The sequence below is a fragment of the Arachis ipaensis genome, chromosome B09 (genome assembly GCF_000816755.2).
Source record: "Arachis ipaensis cultivar K30076 chromosome B09, Araip1.1, whole genome shotgun sequence".
NCBI lineage: Eukaryota > Viridiplantae > Streptophyta > Magnoliopsida > Fabales > Fabaceae > Arachis > Arachis ipaensis.
In genome coordinates this window covers 129,966,021-129,973,775 of record NC_029793.2, presented here as the reverse complement: position 1 = coordinate 129,973,775, position 7,755 = coordinate 129,966,021, and positions in this window count along the sequence as shown.

Here is a 7,755-nt window from a genome sequence, read left to right as displayed (position 1 = left end):
ACTTCCTCATGAATATTCCGTATAATCTCACTGTTGTGATACACTACCAAGTTTGTGATACCCTTCATCACACTAGAAATACACTCAAACAACTCTTTTCTTTGCAATAAAATGGTACCGAGTTTGGCCTTATATAGGTATGCACACCACGTGTTGCATCGCCATAGAATTAACACAGAGTGACACATCAGCAACACACTCCCTACGTATTAAAGCTGCCATCCAATCACACTTCGACATGTCATCAATACGCCCCCACGTGTTGAAGGTGTCCTCGAATCACATATTACCACGTCAGCAACACGTCCCTCACATGTTGATGCTACACATCTGACATGTTCACCAACATCCAAATATACCAAAAACATCCATTTTTGTTCAAAACACCAACATATTCTCCATATTTAAAAATGAGCCAAAAATTGATTGGTTTTTAATTCGGTCCAACGGATAGATTTTTTACTAATTTAGCAATTTACTGGTGGTTCTTAATTCGGGTTTTCAGAACATTGCACATTTGTGTCAGTATGCTCTGGAAATGTATGTCTACGTGATCTCGGTAACCGACACTTCATATAAAATTGAAGAGAAGTCTAAAATATAATGATGGGATAAGTACTGTTTTAGTCCTTAAAGTTTAGGATCAAAATCAAATTCGTCTCCAACGCTGTTTTGGATTTAATATCGTCCCAACGTTTCATTTGATATTAAAATCGTTTTTTTAATAAAATTTTTAATTTTATTACTAAATTACTCCTAATAAAAAAATTATAAAATTAAAAAAAAAAAAAAAGAATGAGGAGGGAGAGAGCAGAGCTTGGAACCGTCGTCGCTGTTGGAAATCAGAACCAGAGGGAGAGAGAGCTTGCGTGGGAGAGAGGAGAAGCGAGCCAGGAAGAGAGCTCGCTGTCGCGTTCTGCCATTGCTGTCGCTTCTACCGACCTTGCCGCCACTTCGCGTCCTCGCCACTGTTCCTCACCGCTGTACCTCGTCACTGCACCTCGCCGATTCTGCTTCTGCTTCAGCTTCTGTTTCTGATTCGAGTTTGACTTCTGCTTTGGTTTCTGCTTTTGCTTCTGATTATGATTTTAATTTGTTATTTTCTGATTTTATTGTTGTTGTGTGTTGATTTTGTTATTTTTGAATTTGAATAATGTGTTATTATTGGTGTTCTTGAATCTGATTATTGGTATTTGGTGGGAGTAAGAGAGATAGTGATGGTAAAGGTGATGGTAGTAGAGAGTATTTTTGTCTGTAAAAAATCAAAAAAATGATTTTCATATCAAATAAAATGTTGAGAATGATTTTAAATCCAAACTAACAATAGAGACGAATTTGATTTTGACCCTAAAATTTAGAAACAAATCACATTACTTATCTCTATAATAATTTATGTGTGCATGATATTTGTAACATGTGTGTGCAAACTTTATACATTTATAAGTGTAAATATGTGTGTAAAAAAATAATAAATATCAACAACTTAATATATTTCTCAACTACTTATTAGAAGTTATTCTCTCAAATTATATACAGAGAGAGGCTTCAAGACTGAGTTAAGCCCCACTTTGGTCCCTGAGATTGACGAGTTGCACTGATTTAGTCCTCCAGATCCCAATTGCACTAAATTAGTCCTTCAGATTCGAACAAATGCACCACGTTAGTCCTTACCCTATTTTCCGTCACCGGAGGACTGATGCCGTTAGTGACTTGGCAAATATTTCCATGCTGGACACACTAACGGTTATATGACGTGGTCTAAAGTTTGATTTGCTCCAATTTAGTCCTTATCCCCCTTTTAAAACCTAAGTTCATCATGTGACCCCATCATCTTCTTCTTCTTCCCGTTTCTCTCTGGTTCTTCGTCTCTTGCTCCCTTCCGAGTTTACTAGCATGATTGCAAGTGGGAGCCAGAGTTCCATGCAGTCCAACACAAGGAGTTCCAGTCGAAATAGAGTGTCGGGTGTTCCGCAGTGGTGTGGGTGTGGGTGCCGCCCTGTTCTTCGGTGGTCCACAACAGAGGCTAACCCTAACAAGCCATTCTTTGGGTGCCTTAACTACAATATTAATGGTAAGAGGTGGTGTGGTTTGTTTGTCTGGGCTGACATTAGAGAAGAAGACCTGAGAGGAAGGGTAATGTCTAGTGTGGATGGTGACCAAGTTAGGGTGGATTTGGCTTGGAGAATTGGGAAGATAGAAGCTGAAGTTAGAACCCAAAAAATGTACATTTTAGTTTTGGCTTTGTTTATAGTTTTTGTTGTTAGTTTTATGTTGGTAGTTAAAGCTTGAAGATGAGTTTGTGTTACTGTATTCAGGGTGGAAGTGTATTAGAAGAAAGAAAAATTTTCATTCTCAAATGTCATAGTTATTTTCTGTCATTCAATGAAATTACTGAAAGAAATTGCAAAAAAATGCATCTGAAGTAGCATAATTGAAGCTGGAAGAAATTGTAACAATAATAATATCCATATCAATAAGTTTTAATAAAAGTAACAATAATCCTGCCATAGTAATGACAACTCTTAAGACAAAATACACCTTAGCCAAAGGACACAGAGTGCCATCATTGTCATATTCTATTCAAATATATTAAAAGTCTACTGCCATAAATTTAGCCCACAAAACAAAAAGCATGATTTACAAAAAGATGCAAAGTTTCATCCAAAATAGGGAAAAACAGGATTAGGTACATCTTCATTTCTTCTTCCTTGGTGGCTTGAAGTCAGGTGTTGGGACAAATTTCAGGAAGTTAGCCAGTCTTGAAGATGTGGCTGAGCTTGCTCCTTGTAGGGGATCCACAGTGATCGATCCTGATGGTGGTGTGGAGGACCTCCTTCTTGTCTGCAACTTGGATGGCCTCGCAGGTGGATCCTGTTTCAGTAGGACATAAATTCAGTTGAACTAAAAACAACAATTTTGAGTATGAGTTGTGAAACTAAATGCAACTACCTCTTGACTATGTTGGGACTGTTGTGCATCGGAGTAGTTTGGCTGGGAGAGGTCGATCTCAACTGGTGCAGGTGGCTGAGCAGGGGCTTCTGGAGCAACTTGAGAAGGTGCTTCTGGAGGATCCTGAGCAGGTGCATCTGGAGGAGCTTGAGTAGGTGCTTGTTTAGTGGGCTTTGTCTTAGCAGCTGCATCAGCAAGAGCTTGAGCAACATCAGCTGCTCTCTTTTTTGGACAACCCCTCTTTGTGTGCCCCTTTTGTAGACAGTATTTGCAAGTAAACGGTTTTAGTTATCTCTTTAGAGTCCCAGTTACCTTAGATTTCTTGCTTCCCTCATTACCCTCATCTGCATCCTTTCTCCTTTTCTTTGTTACTGGTCCTGGCTTCTTCTTTTTCTTTGGAGCTTGTGGTCTATTCTGGTCAGATTTTTTTCAAAGAGATTGTCCAGGCAATGGATTTATGTAATGTGCATAAGTGTCTCTATATGCGTCCATGGTGAGCCACTTATGACAAAAATCTTCAGGACTCTTATTCACCCTTGCGAGGGCTGCACACGCATGCACACAGGACATTCCTGAAGGAATTAACAAAGTAATGTGTCATTAAAGTATTTAACACAGGTCTCTTGGTTAATAAAGTATTTAATTACCTGTTAGTATCCAAAATTGACATGTGCAGAGTCACTTGCCAAAATCCACTACCATGTTAGTTGGATGACCATGAACTTCAAACTTCTCATACTCATCATCCCCTGTCCAGATTGGCATCCAACTTTTAGACTCCTTCCTGATCTTGTCCAACCTACTTTGAACCACTGGTGGTAGCTTTCCCACATGGTTGGCTAACTTAACTTTGTTTTTAGCGATTGTTCTCATGACAAACATTCTAACCTCCTCAAGTAGCGTGATGATTGGCTTGGCCCTTGCTTCCTTAATTCTTGCATTAAAGACCTCGCAAGGGTTATTGCAGATATTATCCAGTTTAGGAGCATGACTAAATGCTGACTTTGTCCAGGATTCCATAGGCCACTTGTTCAGGCAATTCCACGCCTCTTCATTAATTTTCTTAATCTTCTTCATATTGTCAGAGAAATCTTGATAAGTTGTTGATCACGCACATTCCCAAAGTAAACCCCTTAACTCTAAATCCTTCCACTGCTTGTTAAAATTTCTCCATAAGTGCCACACGCAGAACCTATGGTGGACATGAGGCATTACCTCCTGGACTGCAGAAAGCAGACCCTGCATGTGAATCAAATACAATTCGTGATATGTAATAGTCCCTTAGTTACAAATCGTGATACATAATAGTTCCTAAGTTACACATTGTGATACATAATAATCCCTTAGATATAATTCGTGACACATAAAAGTCCCTGAGTTAGAATACGTGATACATAATAGTCCCTAAGTCATGTTACCAGCATACTATACACAAACAGTATAGTCATTCAGTTCACATAATACTCAAACAGTATAGTCATTCAGTTCACAGCATACAATTCAGTTCACATCATACTATACACAAACAGTATAGTCATTCAGTTCACAGCATACAATTCAGTTCACAGCTATTCAGACCATCATGTGGACACATAATACTCAAAGAACTTACATTACATAGCAATAGGCTATACCATAAGAATTGTTCTAATACTACAACCTACTATGAAAGGGCATGCACTAGCAATTTATATTTACCTTCTGCATGTCGCTCATGAAGCACCATTTGTTTTCTTTATAGTCTCTGAGGTCCTCATGGAGTAGCTCTAGAAATCACCTCCAGTTTTCCGTGTTCTCGACATCCACAATTGCCCATACTATAACATAGATGTGATGATTTGCGTCCTGACCCACAGCGGATAGAATCTGGCCTCCAGTTTGAGTTTTAAGGAACGCACCATCTAAACCAATCAGTCGCCTGCACCCTGCCTTAAAACCATTCTTGCACCCACTAAGACATACATACATCCTCTGAAAGATCACCTCTCCATCTGGTTGGGGGATGGTTCCTATTCTAACTGTTGAACCCGGATTACACTTCAATAGGGTTTCTCCATAGTCCCTTACCATTGCATACTGGGCCTTCTCATCTCCATACACCACAGCTCTAGCGTCTGCCAAGGCTCTAGAAATTGAATTCCTATTTAGCACCAGATCACACTTGGACTTGAAGTAGACAGCTACCTCACATTGTCTGAAGTTAGGATATTTCCTAACCTTCTTCACTAACTTGCTAGTCAACCAGTTTCTATTTTCAACTCGGTTGGTGGCCTCTCTAGCACATGTGTGGTCTTCATTGAAGGTTTTTATCTGCCAACATGTCTCCTCGTGATCTCGTGATGCATATACCACCCACTTGCACTCCTCAGCCTTACAGACAGCCCTACATCTCACAGCATCGTTCTTAATAAACTGAATCCTCCTACCTTCTTGAATTGTAAACTCTCTCACTGCCTCTCTGAACTCAGACTTTGTATTAAATTTCATCCCCACCTCAAGTTTTAAATCACCGAACCGAATACCATCTCTAAATACCGGGAATACATCATCTGGCTCTTCTTCAGAAAATTCATCTTTCGAAGGAGGAGGAGTCTTCATTTCCTCCGAGTGCCAAGAGTTGGCACCATCAGACTCTACTCCAGGATCATATGAGTTGTCAAGGTTTTCATCTCCTGTCACAAGGACTTTTAAAAAACTTAAGTCCACATCACACTCCTCATCATCCACCACCAATGCATCATCATCGTTAAGAAACTTCCTCTTAGACTTTGCTAGTCCCTCAGCAGGTGCATGCTTATCCCGAGGCTCTCTCCTCTTGATCTCACATTTTTTAACAATATCATCATCAGTTGAGCTATCATCTCTCCCAGGATCATATGAACTGTCCTCTGTGGTGTGTTCATCTTTAGAAGAAGACAACCTCAGCACTTGTTTTTTCTTCTCATGTTGATGCCTTGTCCTCAATTGTGAAGCGGACCTTGTGCAATAGGCTTTAGTTCTGATTTTGGGCTTTGGCTTTGGTTTGGGCTTGGACACAGAATTCTGGTTGGGCTTGGGCTTGGGCTTAAAGGCATTCTTCGGGTTGGCAGTGGCCTTATGTGATGATGTAGTATTGGATTTCAGATTTGGGTTGACATTTGTATTGGGTTTCATTTTTGGGAGAACTGGAGGAGTAGTGGTAACAGGCTTTGCAGTAGTAGCTTGGCTAAGATTAGAGTTGGGTGTGGTAGTGGGATTATTGTTTTGGGGTGTTGGGTTATTAGCACCAGGATCTGTTGGTTCTGTGGTCTTGGGTGGTGAGGTATTATGCATTGGTTCAGTGTTCTTGGTGAATGGAGTCTCATCAGCAGGGGTAGTGGGTATATTAGCTTGGTTTGGGGTTTCATCTTGTAGGGTTCATTGTCAGCTTCATCACTAACCTCTCTCAAATCATCATGGTCACCCTCAACATACTCCACAATCTCATTTCCCTCAAGAATTTCTGGTGTTGAAACTACATGCTCAAAGTAAACATCAACCAGCCCCTCATTCTTTTCACCCATGAAACACATCTCTCTCAACTCATCATCACAATTCAGAGCTCTTAACCCAATGTCTAAACTCCTCCCGGGAACATGCCACCAACATTCTCCTATCCTATCATATCCTAGTTCCTTATAATAATTTCTCACCCAAAAAACATCTAAAGTATCTACATCAATGTCACCAACGCATGCCTTCTTATCAGGAGAATATATAGTCATCCCGTTTTCATCTTTCTGAAACTTTCTCCCATGGTGGAACATAATATCTAAGTGCACATCCATCTGCATGATTCAAAAAAATTTCTTTTCAACACCAGTTCCACACAATGATCCCTTTAAGATAGTTTTCATCAACTACATTCATACATTATAGAAACATATATCAAAATAAAACACATTTATCCACCATCGGAACAGAGCATGAAGACAAACCCCAAAAAAATAGTTGCAGACAACATCCAAATAAAACCCTAGCCCAAATTCCACTACAAACCTTAGGAAAAAATAATATACAAAGCAATAAACTATGATCAATAACCATCAACGCATTTCCTAAAATTTGAAAAAATAAATTTTTAAAACCTTCACTAACCTCGGTGATGGAACAGAAGCTCCTTGTTGCAGCAAAGTACCTCCTCAGACAACTGTTCAGTCTTCACTTGTGATCAAGCAGTCTCCGGAATTCTATTGCTTACTCGTTCCTATTCTCAATGAGTAACGGAAGAGAGACGTTTTTCCTCTGTGTCAGTCATGGAGGGGTTGAAGACGAAGAGTGAACACAAAAGAGGGAGAGGCCAACATTTTGTTTTCCATCGCATAGAAACGACGTCGCTCAAAGGGGGTTTTTAGCGCCAATTTAGAAACGACGCCGTTTTCAGTGTGTCCAGCGTGGCAATATTTGCCAAGTCACTAACGGCGTCAGTCCTCCGGTGATGGAAAATATGGTAAGGATTAACGTGGTGCATTTTTTTGAATCTGGGAGACTAATTTGGTGCAATTGAAATCTGAAGGACTAAATCAGTGCAACTCGTCAATCTCAGAGACCAAAGTGGGGCTTAACTCCTTCAAGACTATTAGGGGTGATAAAAATGAATTAATTCCGTTGGACTAGCCTATTTAACTCGTTAAAAAATAGCAAGTTAGACTAAGAAATTATGCTCATTAAAAAAAATCAACTTACCAAGTTACCAACCATATTTCAGTTAACTTGCAGATTTTAACATGGCAGGACAAACTGGCACGTTAGGTTGAAAATATTATATTATTTTTGTATTTTTAAGTC